The sequence below is a fragment of the Dermacentor albipictus genome, chromosome 5 (assembly GCF_038994185.2).
Source record: "Dermacentor albipictus isolate Rhodes 1998 colony chromosome 5, USDA_Dalb.pri_finalv2, whole genome shotgun sequence".
Lineage (NCBI taxonomy): Eukaryota > Metazoa > Arthropoda > Arachnida > Ixodida > Ixodidae > Dermacentor > Dermacentor albipictus.
The window spans coordinates 124856751-124871336 of NC_091825.1; the positions used below are offsets into that span (position 1 = coordinate 124856751).

The 14586-nt window shown below is 47.7% G+C and overlaps 1 protein-coding gene across 2 annotated transcripts in view; it reads right to left on the reverse strand.

The window, feature by feature from the left end:
* Nucleotides 1-14368, reverse strand: part of LOC135913962 (protein FAM76B-like) — a 54295-nt gene extending 39927 nt beyond the window's left edge. Inside the window, exons 1-8 of one of the 2 annotated variants that reach the window (XR_010568176.1) lie at nucleotides 14230-14368; nucleotides 9897-10046; nucleotides 7984-8287; nucleotides 6813-6852; nucleotides 6616-6735; nucleotides 5939-6055; nucleotides 4773-4856; nucleotides 3617-3721 (exon numbers count right to left, since the gene is read on the reverse strand). The gene's annotated coding sequence lies outside the window, so the exon portion shown is untranslated. Of the gene's footprint in view, nucleotides 1-3616; nucleotides 3722-4772; nucleotides 4857-5938; nucleotides 6056-6615; nucleotides 6736-6812; nucleotides 6853-7983; nucleotides 8288-8382; nucleotides 8406-9896; nucleotides 10047-14229 lie in introns of those variants that run through there. The other variant, XR_010568177.2, reaches the window with a different exon arrangement.
* Nucleotides 14369-14586: the final 218 nt, after the last annotated feature.

The following is a 14586-nucleotide window of genomic DNA, read 5'->3' on the forward strand; positions in this document are numbered from 1 at the left end:
TCGCTTCAGATTTCGCTGGGCGTGTGATGGCGGGCGATTGGCTGCGTTACGCATGAACGCACTTGCCGTCCTAAACAAATTGCACATTCCGTCACCCATTGTTTCCGGCGTCCGCCATTGCTTATCGCCGTCCTGGTAATGGAACATATAAGCTGATGCCATTTAGCGTTTTGTATTTGGTACTTGAGTATGCACACGTGGCGTAGTCAGGAATTTTTTTTTCTTTTGAGGGGGCACTCTCTTGACCGACCGGGAACACGGGGTGGGGAAGTGGGCAGGCCTCGTACACAGAAACTTTTTTTTGGGGGGTGGGGGGAGGGGGAGGCAGGTGCCCAGTGTGCTCCCCCCCCCCTCCTCCTGGCTACGCCATTGCTAGCTCGCTTCTGTAACATTAAAAGACAACTGTAACAAAACTTTGCACTGTGCTAGAAGCTGTATAGTTCCGGACGCTCAAGCAAGAAAGAATTTCACAGGAAGATGGACGCTTGATGTGACTAACAAGTCCAAGGCAAGTCCCCTGGTCGAAACGTCCAGGCTCCAGTGACATTTCTTGTTTGACTACAGTTAACTTATATATAGTATGCATATATAGCAGGCCTCCGTGCAGCATTTTTCGTTCCAAATACGAGAGCCGGCATCGGGAAAAGCTCGCACAAATACACGCTTTTTGTTACCGAAGCAGGAAAAAAAATACGTTGCCATTATAGTTCGCCCGAAATGTGGCACAGACACCACAACGTTGAATAGCTGCGCAGCTCCACGGCACGACCTCCAAGACCATGTGGGTCAACAAATCATCCCATTGTACGCCGATAATGGTAAACGGTATATTTTAGCTCTACTACCTGCTTGATATTTTTTGCTTCTTTTTTATCTTTTTCTAGTCTTTTTTAACTTGTATAGATAAAACATGGGACTAGTTTTTGACAAATAAGGCTGTTACGCTGTTCACGTGTATAGCGGCAGACGCTACTTGTGCCAAGAATTGCGACGTCTAGGTAGCCAAATGAGAATATTCACTCATCATCGTCATCATCATCATCATCATCATCATCATCATCATCATCATCATCATCACGGTTAAGCCCACTGCAGGGCAAAGGCCTCTCCCATACTTCTCCAACTACCCCGGTCATGTACAAATTGTGGTCATGTCGTCCTTGCAAACTGCTTAATCTCATCCGCCCACCTAACTTTCTGCCGCCCCCTGCTACGCTTCCCTTCCCTTGGAATCCAGTCCTTAACCCTTAATGACCATCGGTTATCTTCCCTCCTCATTACATGTCCTGCCCATACCCATTTCTTTTTCTTGATTTCAACTAAGACGTCATTAACTCGCGTTTGTTCCCTCACCCAATCTGCTCTTTTCGTATCCCTTAACGTTACACCCATCATTCTTCTTTCCATAGCTCGTTGCGTCGTCCTCAATTTAAGTAGAACCCTTTTCGTAAGCCTCCAGGTTTCTGCCCCGTACGTGAGTACTGGTTCACTATTAAACTGAAATTTATTTTTTATTATTCGCTTCGGGGTCACATGTTGTAATAGCGAAATTGAAGCCAGGCGGTAATAATATCACGTTTGTTAAGGAGAAAGTGTAAGTCTAGCATTACTTCCGATGCATTTGTCCTTAAAGTGCGTTGCGAAATACATTGGCTTTCCAGCTAACAGTTTCCCAAAAGTGTGCGCCATGTCCTCAGGTTGCCCTAATTGCAACACCAGTGCACATGTTTTGCAGATTTCGGAGACGCGCATCTCGAATTTGGCGCTAGTCTTGAGATTACTGCTGAGCAGACGTGACTTCATACTAATGTTCAAGTAAAACTCTTGCTTGAGCTAGTTGGTTCATGCTTGAATTAGTAAAGGCAAAGCGCAGAGGATGCAGGACTCAAGAAGAAGAATACAAATGACAGGATCGGCGCCACTCAACAACACAAACGCCGGTCCTGTCGTTTGTGTTCTTCTCCGTGAGGGCACATTCACACCGGCGACTTGAGGAGGTCGCGCGACCATTTGCGACTCGCAATCAAAAAGCGACCGAAGGCGACTGATGTTCACACCGGCAAGCCCGGCTGAGCGCGACCCGCAAGTCGCAATCCCGGAGATTATAGTTCTCAGCGAGAACTCTCGGAATCTACGCGGAATTTGAATGCGACGCCGGAGGAGGCCGGATGTAGACACACGAAAGATCACTTCCGGTGCGCCGCTGATTGGTTTATCAGTTTTGCGACCACGGTCGCGCGACTGAAAAATCGCGCAGAGAGCGACTCGCCCAAAATGGTCGCTTTTCGAGAAAGGCGACCGTTTGCGACCATTTGCGACTGGTCGCAAAGCGACCAACTTGGTCGCGCGACCTCCTCAAGTCGCCGGTGTGAATGTGCCCTGAGTCCTGGTCTTCTGCGCCTTGCCTTTACTAATTCAAATACTAATGTTCTTCAGATTTGGCAATTGGAACGTGCGTCCTAAAGTGAACACTTAAAAAGTCAATTAGTAAATCACTCTCATAATCAAGATGGATACTGCAATTATTCGCGCAAGATACCGTTCACGTTTGCAGGTAATCCATCTGAACAGGCCGACTTGCACTCCACGCGTACGTAACCACAATGACTTGCAATCTAGAATCAATGCGCTCCTGACACAAGTTTTCTAAGTTACAGGAACTCCACCGTACGCCGTACGGTATACCGTACGGGTACGGCCTACCGTACGGGTACGGCCGACCGTACGGGTACGGCCGTACCGTACCCGTACGGTCTGCGCTCTCGGTGTGACAGGCCGCAACGACTGCAGTAGCGGGGCGAACCCAACGTGTCATGACGTCATGACGCACCTAGCCCGATTGGGTAGCGAAATGGAAATATCTTACAGAAACATGCATTCAAGTAATTATTTGCGGAGCTCTTCTAGAGGGCTTGAGCCGGGCTTGCTCCTGACACAAGTTTTCTAAGTTACAGGAACTCTACCGTACGCCGTACGGTAGACCGTACGGGTACGGCCGTACCGTATGAAATGTTGGGAAACACTCGTAATTAAGATAGTTAACTATTCAAGTTCGTTTCAAAATCCCGGACTTGGTGTCGTAGACTTGATCGCAACGTCATGACAGAGCGCGATATTTGCTGACGTCATGCAACAATAATTTTAGGCATGATTAAGTTGATCATCATGTCTTCTGTCAGCGCTCTCGGTGTGACAGGCCGCAACGACTGCAGTAACGGGGCGATCCCAACGTGTCATGACGTCATGACGCACCTAGCCCTATTGGGTAGCGAAGCGGAAATATCTTACAGAAACATGCATTCAAGTAATTATTTACGGAGCTCTTCTAGAGGGCTTGAAATTCTGTGGTTCTACGTGCCAAACGACATGCGGCCACCACGTGGCTGGGATCGGGCACATCAGTTCAAGCTCAACAGCGCAAGGCCAGAAGCCACTAAGCTATATACCACGGCAGGTATACATTTACTGAGTTTGGACCTTCAGTTAAAGCAACGAAATGACAAGTTGAGAATGTCTTGCCAGTATATATACTACTTGAAGGTAGCATCTGGTTTCTGCGTATCAGCAATAGGACGGAACCTAAGTCGGTACACGCTCTCAGAATTTCTGGACTTACACCCAGATGCCGGAACGCTTGCTGAGCTCTTGCGTGAACCTGCTGCCCAGGAAGAGAAGGACGTTCAGCAGGACGTAGTTCAAGAGCACGCCGCCCTCGTGAAGCCTGCCGCGAGAGAGTGAAGCAGACCGCCTTTGCATCAGAGAGACAGAGTTACAGTGGAAAAATAAAATAGGAACGCAGATTCTATGCGCGACCTCGCGTATAGTATACTGATAACTGAACGGGGCCATTTCGTAGCTTCGGTTCACGAAATCTGACACTCTTGTAGAATCTACAAGCGTCGAGTGCCAGAGTGCGCCTCGGGGCATGCCGTATAGACGCTTAGTCAAGGGCTTTAACCATGCAGACTGAATAAACAAAGAGTTGGGATTAAACTTTCGGTCCACGAGGGAGGCATATCGTAGGGGCGCGGTATCAGCGCGACATGACCGATTGCCGTCGCCACGGCCGGGAATTTTGACCAACAATTTAACACTATGTAGTGATTAGTACAGTTGTAATCAACATTATTACACCCAGCAATGTGTGCCGTACACTATACTTAAAGCGACTCTGCATTTTCGCAACATATTATCCATTAACTTCGTAATTGTGCAACCTTTGAGTACACATTTTCTCTTTGTCACATGAACATGTAAAGAAAGGGTCAAATGGGTCACCACTAACCAAGATGAAACTGACGTGGTGCATTGGAGAAACACGAGCGCGTGATTATCGTTTCGCGTGAAACAGAACTCCACGGAACGTCAAGTTCTTTTTTTCTTCCTTTCTTTCTTTCCTTTGCAGCCGCGCGTGGCAAGTGAACTCACGCACTCGATTTCCATTTACGTCATCGATTCACATGCTTACGCTGATAATTTTTTTGCATTCTTAACCTTTACAGACGGAGTTACATCGTCCAGCGTTTCACGCTTGCAGGAAATGTTTGTCACGCCATTGCATCGGTCTGTCATTACAACTCAGGCTGTCATAGCAACTCAGGGCTGTCCAGAGGGCCCGTGTGATGGCAGAGGGGCACGGCCTCTCTGTACCGACGTGGGAGCGGCCCGCATCAGTCCCAGACTGATCCCTCAGGACCTAAATAAAGTTCTTCATACCATACCATTGTATCGGTGGTTCTGTCTTTAGCATTTGTCTCAGTCCTTGCACTCACTTCAGTGGGCCTAGGGCTGCGACTTGCTCGTCGATGGCCTTCTGTAAGTCTTCGTTGATCTGCTCTCGGTATCTCGATGCCACCCTGTCATTAAGACGAGAGAGATAGATAGATAGATAGATAGATAGATAGATAGATAGATAGATAGATAGATAGATAGATAGATAGATAGATAGATAGATAGATAGATAGATAGATAGATAGATAGATAGATAGATAGATAGAGAAATAGGGAGAGAGAAATAGGGAGAGAGAAGAAAGGCTATACGTAAAATAAAATCGATACGCCAACGAAAGCCTTGCTGCACAGTTGTCAGCAGTGTGGGCTTCCGTGCGTAGGTATACACTGTTCTTCACACACTCTTATCTTTCGCGAACTGTTTGAAAGAAAAAAAACAATCCCAAAAAAAGTTTCTATATCCTCCAACTGCAATAGTGCAGTAGAAAATGGCCGAATATATTTGTGACATATCGCAGAGTTTGCTGTACTATACTGTCAAGACGACAGCAATGATTGTTATAATTATTATGTTGACGATGAAGTGGCTATTGGAGGAAGAAAGCCTGAGTAGCTTTCTTAGACACAATTGCTAGAAGTTTTTGACTATACAAGTTCTGTCTTAATATATTGCTTTGTCATCAACAGTCGTAAGACGCGCCACACACAGCAGTCGCTCAGGCGACGGATGCGTACGGCGCAGGCTTAGCGCGGTCGCGCGGGCCCTGTCTTGAAAGCCATCTGCTATGAGTACAGAGTCTAGGTGCGCAGAGGGCTGATAGCTCCGTGTGCGCTGTGTTCTCGCCGTTTAGTTTGCGTTGAAACGAGAGGCAGCGCGAAGGTACATTCGCTCGCTCGCTGCTGCCGTTCTTCCTCACGCCAGTGTTTTGACAGCAAGTGTCCGCGGTCGTCGAATGAGACGCGTTTTTGTTTGCCTGCGCGTCCGTGACGTGACGCTTGTTAATTCAGTTCGTAGGCGGATGTTTACGAGCTTATACGGCCGATAAAGCTACCATCCTTGCTTCGTCTCCAATAACTTGCTATGGCAATCGATAGGTTGCCTTTCGGGCGAAACTGAGGCTTCTTTAACAATCGCTTAGTGTTTCCCTGAGACACACCAAGTATACAGGCGCGACATCTGTGAGACGACGCTGAATGCCAGACTCACGAGTTGCCCAGCGCGAGGTAGTGAAGCACAGCCCACGTAGCTACGAGTAGCATGAAGCACAGTGGAAGGTGGAAAACACACCAAGACAGCGGAGTGATGACCAGCGGGCCGTATTCCCTGTGAGCGCCGCGTAAGAAATGGCATTAGGATAAATTGTGCAAGTTGGTACGCATTCACCTTGTGGTTGCGATTTGTGCAGAGCCTTCGAAAAATACGGTACAACTGAAAAGTTGCACTTCGGTTTCTGTTGTCCCGGCATTTTCGTGAGTGCTGCACAAATCACAAAATGAGTAAAAAATAGCCTTAGTACCACCTCGCAAAGATGAATTTAGATAGCGTATAGATAGCCTCGTAGTCTTGTTGCAGACCACATTGCCTCTTTATAAACTTGTACTCTGGGACGTATAGGACGTGTCCCACGTAATTTGAGCCAGCCTTTAAATATATGCAAATGCCACGTAGCCGGACAGAACCAAAGTAATGTTATTTGTCGTTGCCTGGAGACCATAAGGAGACGTAAGGCCATAACTCTGCACGTTTCACTAGGCTACATCTGTAAACGTAAATTTAAAAAATGTCTAACGCAAACGTATTGCATATATTACTTCAATAAACATTTGTGAAGGACGCGCCGCATGGCCGTGCGACCATTGCTCACGGCGTGCACGTTACTCAACTCTCTAATGTAGCCGAGGAGGTAATAGTTGATCAGGTGACCCGACAGTAACCCCATGCCGCCTAGCGTGGCGCAAAATCCGACTCCAATCAAGCTGGTTTGCCGCATACGGTCCAACTTCCTGCGTAAATAGCCGTATAGAAAAGCATAAATAAAAATAAACGGAGAGAAAGCGATCTGGATCCGTTCCTCACTTACGTGAATTCGTCAGCCAACTCTTCTGTAATAGGGATGTTGTCTGCAAAGGAAGAGATCGAAAGATGTAGTTCTTTGGTGTTAATGAGCGAGCACTATATTGTCCCACTTGGGAATAGTACTATATTGCTAAACGAAAAATTTTGCATCAAGAACAAGACAAGGACGAAACAGCGACATATGAAATACAGGACCAGCACCGACTTCCAAGTTGAAAGTGAGCGCTGGTCCTGTTTTTCATTTGTCTATATTTAATCCTTGTCTAGTTCGTGGTGAAAATTTCCGGTTTACCATGAACAAACCAGCCTAGTCCAAGATTCTTCTGCTATATTGCTGTCAGGGCCATGTGTAACGTTGGACGAAGTCTGTTAGGGGGCATCGAGTTCTTGGCATGTAAGAAGAAGTGGTAGGTGAGGGCGGGGAGCCTTCATCGCCATTGAACTGCCTCGTCGGGTATTTGAGGTGGCGGTCTTCCCGAATCGGGTCATGGACTCGCTGCCTTCGTACCTCATTACCCACCCCTCCTTTCATCCGGTGCTGCTGCAGTAATCTAACTACAACTCTTTGTGTTTTCTTTATTTGGGTGTGAAAATCCAGCTTACGGTCTTGAATGCAAATGAAGTGTTCTCTTTCTCATTGCGCAGACTCCTTGTTGTAAAATTTGCATTTGACGCATCATCCAGTACGACTGCTCTTTCGTTCACTTGACCACAGCCATGAGGCAAGAAACATTTAGGAGTGGAAACTCCGCTGTTTGCAGCGACCAGAAAAGGTCACAAGCCCACGGAGCCGTTATCGTGCTGGCGGCGCCTGGCGGCCTGGAAAGAAATTACCGACGTTGAAAGCGCGCCGGAGCCGCCTGCCCGGGCACTGAATTTTTTTTTTTCGCTGCGGCTTCTACGACGCGCCGCATGGCGCCGCCACTGTATACGACCCCGTCTTGCGCATACAACAATTGTGACCTTATCTGGTCGCCCGCGCTCGCTTGCGCTGACGGGAGTTTCACCTCCTAAATGTCTTACTCCGTGACCACAGCCAAGGGATGTTTTAAAGAACAAGATTTTGTCACCAACACCACGCCCACAACTTCCTACATAATACTAGGATTGACCGAGGAACAGGCACACTTCGGAAAGGCTCATCTCGATCTTTCGAAATGGAAAACAACTATAACCTTCTCCGCTATTGCTGGAGCTCATGTTCAGCTCCCTGAAGGAAGCGTCCTGCGTCATGCGGATGTAGGTGTTCCGCTGTATGATGCCGAACGTCTCATTGACCACGGACACTGTGGTCAGCGTGGCGATCGCGTTGTCCACCCAGAAGGAGATGGCCATGGAGACGGCCATCAGGGTGAATATCCCGAGCTCGATGCCGTACGCCATGTGTCGCAGCGACCAGAGCGCGAGCCGGTGACAGAGGCCGCTCGTCGTCATGGCAGCGGTGTACGCCAGCTGACCAAAGCACGTGAAGAAGAGCTCCTGTAAACGGGGACGGCAAAAAAAAAAAGAAAGCGCAGGGTTACACGGACACAAGAGAAAAGCACTTCATCAGTTTCGATTAATAAATTACTTACAAAACTATAATTCCGTTAATTTCGTCGTCATAGGTTGAGTACTGGAACATAAGATGAAGGTAAAAATTCCATATTTTGAAAGTTCGCGCCATAACTTTGGTGCTTGTGCGTCAATATGTGACGTCACGTATTTCAATTGATACCTCTTTTTTTTAGTATTTTGGCTGTTGTGGCTAAGTAAATTCTTTTGAAACTTGTGAAGTTTGGTCTTGGGCTCTTTTAGAGCGTAATGTAGCTTGTAATTAGCGATACAAACTTATATCTGGGCCAGAGCAGACGCGCTCAAGAGTGGTGACGTCACGGCGAGTTAGTGCCAAAAAAAAAAAGGGAATGAAAAGGAAGCTTTCAAAGGGACACCAAACTAAAGTTAGCAACCATGCCACCAGTTTTGTGTTTCTTCAGGCAGGTGCACTGTACAGTAATTTACATCCTTAAAAGTGAAAACAAAAAGAAAACAACAAAAAAACTCCGTGCCCTTCCACTCTGTGAAGGAGCACGCCCAGCGAAGCTGTGTATGTGGGCCCCTTGATGGCGAACTGCACCTCCGCCGCGGGTCGGCTCGGCATTGCACTATCTTCGGGATCGGCCCACCTATGGTAGTGCTTAACGCCTGCTTCACCTCCATCACGGGTTGGCCCGGCATTGCACTATCTTCGGGATCGGCCCACCTATGGTAGTGCTTAACGCCTGCTTCACCTCCACCACGGGTTGGCCCGGCATTGCACTATCTTCGGGATCGGCCCACGTGTGGGGTGATGGGGAGTTTTATGTCTAAACGAGGACACGATCCAGGGGGAACTGGTCCTTAACATTTTCTCTGCAATTCGTTGTAAAATTGCTTACGTCATTGTGTTTGTTAACTAATTAATTACGACGACAAACGCGGGAGCAGTGGCAGCGCGTTCGCGCGGTAGCGCCGAGGGGCGTGAACGAGCCAACTGTAATAATAATAATAATAATATTTGGGGTTTTACGTGCCAAAACCACTTTCTGATTATGAGGCACGCCGTAGTGGAGGACTCCGGAAATTTTGACCACCTGGGGTTCTTTAACGTGCACCTAAATCTAAGCACACGGGTGTTGTCGAAGGAGACGGCGCTGGAGCCATTCCAGATGATGACGAAATGCGAAAACAGCCGTGCGCTTAGATTAGGTGCACTTTAAAGAAACCCAGGTGATCCAAATCTCCGGAGTCATCCACTGCGGCGTGCCTCATAATCAGAAAGTGGTTTTGGCACGTAAAACCCATAAATTAAAAAAAAAATCTTGATGACAGATTTGTGTCTACACACGGACACGATCCTGGGGGAACTAGCCCTTAACAGCTTCGCTGCATTTCGCCGTAAAAAACGTAAATCTGTCTATAACTCCCACCCTTACACAATTTTTGTGCGAGTTATATAGAGATATTTACACCACTTTTCACTTTTAGGGATTGCAAATTATTTTACGGTGTGCGGTTAACGATTGAATAGCCGGGGTAAGTAAGACACTTCGAGTCCCCGAGAACGTACCGTGAAATAATTGTTGCAGACTTCAGACATGGTGTCTATCTCGAGCAGCGGTATATACACGAACGGTAGGAAGCTGGCGACGCCTGGGTGCACGGTGCCGAACAGCAGCTGCTGGTACGTCACTACCAGCACGTACAGGCAGCGCAGACTCTGCAGAGAACACCCAAGGAAAGCGTCACACTGAAAAAATTTTTAGTTGCTTATATAGCTCGGCTATGCCATGCAGGATATACGTAGCGAAAGCTAAGGCACAGCATTGTTAGCCTTGGTTAATCTTGATTGCAAGTCCTGGCTAGTCTGGTTGTCTAGCTACGTTGCGGCGTTTAGCCAGTCGTTCGGCGCGCTGTTCGTCTGTTTTTTTTGGGGGCGATTCGTTTCCTCTTCATCTCGCTCCGATGTCGATTGCAGGCCTCCTCCTGCTTATCAGAATTGTTGCCGAGCTCTCCTTTTCAATCCTCCGACATGTTATCAGGCATGCGACGCAGCTGGCGAAGCGAGCGGAGGCGAACGCAACGACGAGGAACGCGATGTGACGTTATGTGCCTCCTCGGAGCAAGGCCAAGGCGAAATAGCAAGTTCGCCGCCAGTAAAGATTTCGCTTTAAAAAAAAAGCAAACGAGGAGTGCGCAACGGCCTGACCATATCGGTGAACTTGAAACACGCAACTTAATAGCGCTTGCAACTCACAAACGCTTGCACGCATGGCATCCGATTGGGCGAAGCGCGGTGTCATTTCCAGGAGGCCATATATTGCATGGCTCACATCGAAGCTTTCCCATATGGATCTAGTCTAGTCTTCAGGAGTGATTCACCAAGGAATTAGTGCTGTGCTTTGATCGGTCTTCGAACCCGTATACGCAGGCCGTGACGTCACTCGGCGCCCCCCGGCAGCCGCTGCGCTGCTCGGCGTGTCAACCCGCCCCCCTCCACGTATTGCTTTTCCCTTGCCACTCCCTCATATTTCTTGGCGCACATTTAGTATAAGTGAAATAACTTAAAAAGTCGGTGCTCTTATTTTCACTTGTAATTGGACATTTATTTACGCAATGAAATGAAAGTTTATTTCCATCTTGTAAGGTACATATGGGGGGGGGGGGGGGGGCGTGGCGGAAAGAAAGCTGTCCATTGGACAGCTTGACAAGTCCACCATCCCTCATTTGGGCAGAGGCAGCATCACATTCTTTCATTCATTCAAAATATACACATGTATACCATAAATACATAATATTGCACATCATATACATTACTCAAAAGTCACGAAGAGCATCAATGGAAAAATACACATAGGATGGTCATACGAGTGTTACAAAGCAATTCCGTACATCAGCCGGAGCCCATTGAGAGACGAAGAGAAAAGATTGAAATGAACCGAATTGTAATAATTTAGGAGTGTCGGTAATGTATACCTCGCGCACTGTTTCCCATAGTTTGACCGTGGTGTCGGTACTGCCCAGTCTTCGAAGTGTCTTGTGATGTAATTTGGTGCTCTAGCTTGCAATTGGGCGAGTTTATACAGATTAAAAATATTCTTATAGACTTCCACCTTTTAGACGTGACTTAATCGATATTTGTACAGATTATACGCTGGAATTACACCGGTGTTCACGAAGAAAGTTAATGTCGATGCAGTGTAGGGAGCATTATATGTATGTCGGACACATTTCTTCTGTAGTAAGTGAATATGCTCTAGATTGTTTGATGTCGTGTTTCCCCACACTAATTGACAATAGTTCAGTTCAAGTGTGAATAAAAAAGGTAATTATATAGCAAGAGTTTGATGCGCGTAAAAAGAATATACCTTAAGTGGCCTATTACACCTGTTAAAAAATTAAAAGAAAGAAAGACAATATGATGGCAGTTTGACATCTCACATTTTCTTTTTTTTGTAAGAGTTCTAGAACTCGTGCCACTAGACACTGCAAACTCTGAGCCCACAGTTAGCCGGTACACTATTGTACATTAAAATGACAAAGTAAACGATGCCCCCTGAACGAGCAGCGGAGAAAACAAAAGCTCGAGAGGCGACCGAAGCGTAATTTGATAGTCGACGTCTCGTTTGTTATCGTTTGCGATCTGTCGACCACGATTGAAGCAGAGTGGAGCGCAGCACCGGCGGCAGCCTCAATCCAGGGAGAGGATTCACTAAGAGTACTTGTCACGCGCGATCGCATGCCACCGGCCACCACCTCTTCTGTAAGGATCGGTCGGTGCACGTTCTCACGAATCGTTCTTGCATACATATACGAACGGCATGCTCATCTTGGCTCTCATGATCTGTATATAAACCCTTCTGGCGCTGCGCGCACGCTTTTGTGATGCCAAAATGGTGCATCAGAAGTAATAGCACTGATGGAAGAAGTGACATTTAAAACGTGTCGCGCCCATTTTAAACCATGATTTGACCTGAGCTGCAAGTACGACCAGTATGTTTAAAGTGTTTTAGCAAAGCGAGTCGCACGGCTGGGTGTTCGCGCTTGGTATGCCGAGTATGCCGTCAGGTAGCGGGTTCACTTCTTTCATTATTAGCAACAATATCGATGCGAAAGCGTCAAACGGCCCATTGTGACAAAAAGCCTGCGTCTGTCGTCTGGAGCAGCGAAGCGGCACCTAAGTTCCCATTGGCTGCAACGCCGCGTCACGTGAACGCCTCGACGGAGCAGAGCGGGCGAAAGGCTGATCTGCTCTGCTGCTGCTCCGGTATAGCGCGCGCCAGGTGTTGCGTGAAGAGAGAGAGCATCACCGCGACGCCACGTCACGCTCGCTCTCTGAAGCCTGTGTTATCCGCGCCTTCCTTGTCCGCGCAAGCTCTCGCCCACGTTCTAAATGCGCCAAATCAAAAGGCGCCAAGCGTCTCAGCCTTCAATTGGACATTAGTGCTTTCGCATTCCCAACTCATAGGAAGTGCTTAGGTGTCCTTGGATTTTCGACGTTGAGCAAATAGTGTCAAGTGGGTGAATAGGTGCTTTTAAAGAATGCCGTCGACATGAAACAGTTGATATCCTCACGTTTGACGTTCTTGTCAAGAGTTTAACCGTGTATGCTTTACAGAACTTAATGACGAATTGAAAATTGTTAATCTGTTCTACGGCTACATACGCTGTTGATTATTCTAAAGAAGAAAAAAATAAAAATGTGCGGAAACAAAATGTTTCCTTAACAGAATTGGCGCTTGAAAGAGATAAACGGGCTTCCGTTCTTCTCACTGCTTCAGCGCCCTGCCGTGAAACACTACTTGCAGTGAGCGACTAACACCGAACGAAACACGATGAATAGTCGTCCTCACCTTGTCGTCGACTTCGATGAGCGGCACGCAAAAGAGGGGCGCCGAATAGCCCACCAGCATCCGCAGAATGTAGGTGGACCGCTTGAACCAGCGGACGTAGTACGGATCCAGTGCCTCCCCCATTGCCTCGCTGTGGCGGTAAGTTGGGTGCGGGTTACATTAGGCTCCCGCGTTTCCTACTGGTGCTTTTGTGTTGCAGTGAAAGGAGGCTAACTAGCTCAGCTTGACCTTATTTAAACTCAAACTAGCCGCGTGAGCTGAGTGGCACATATACGGTGCAGATACCAGTGACGCAAGTGGCGTGGAAGAAGTTCACATACCCATTGACACATACGGAGTGACCCAAGTTGGTCCAACGGCTGGTTTAGAATTCCGTTTCCTCAGCACAGCATCCTGATGCAGCCTTCTGTGCCGAGACCACCCGCAGCACAGAAGGCTTTGAAAGCGTTGTTGGGCTTCTTGTGGAGAACTGGTCTTAGAGACAGATTTTAAGCCAGTGTTGTATTCTCCTTTTCTTTCCCTTCTATTTTTTGCTCTTCTTTTCTTTTTTTTCTAACATTTGTTTTCTATTGTCTTTTATTTCCTTACCCCCTTTCCCCAGCACAGGGCAGCCAGCCGGTGTGAGAACTGGCTATCACCCCCGTCTTTCCATCTATTCCTGCTCCCTTCCTTCCTCCTGTACCCATTCGAATATGGACTACCTAGGCACCCAAGTTGGCGGGAAAACTACTAGAGACGGTCGGTCCCCTGAAGGGTGCGTGAAATTCCCAAAGAGTGCTAATCGCATCAATACAAACGAAGAACACTTACCTTAACCTAACGTTAAGCTGTCCTCACCTAGCTTAGAATAGGTCCTCTACTCTAGCATGCTACTCTAGCCTACAGCCTAATCTAATTTGACCCAAGTAAGCTGTTGCACGGCCCTTAGTCTCCGCTTTCAGCGGAGACAAGACCTGTGACACATACCTACAGCACATACCTGATACGTACAAGAACTCGCATACCTGTGACTTCTTGTCTATAGCGCTTTCAGTTCTCGCACAAACTCACCGTTCAACGACGACGTCGATAAACTCGAAGCGTCCACGAATACAAGAGGTCAGAGCGAGCTTCGACACTGGCTGAGCAGGACGGTAAAAGGGCTCTGAATTCTTGTCCTGCTCCAAGCTCGAGACAGAATGGAACGCGACTCGATAATGATGAGCGCTCGAAGCATGGCACGCGCCGACAACAAAGAATGGGAGGCGGGCCACTCTTCTTCTTCGTCTTCTTTGTCTGCTGACGTAGCAGTTCTGCAGAGACTTAATGGAAAATCAGTCCACTCGAAATCTAGTTCGGGCCTTCTTTGTGCAGAGCTCATAATGCTTGATAAATGACATTGTTTGTCCATCACAGTGTCCGTTTCCT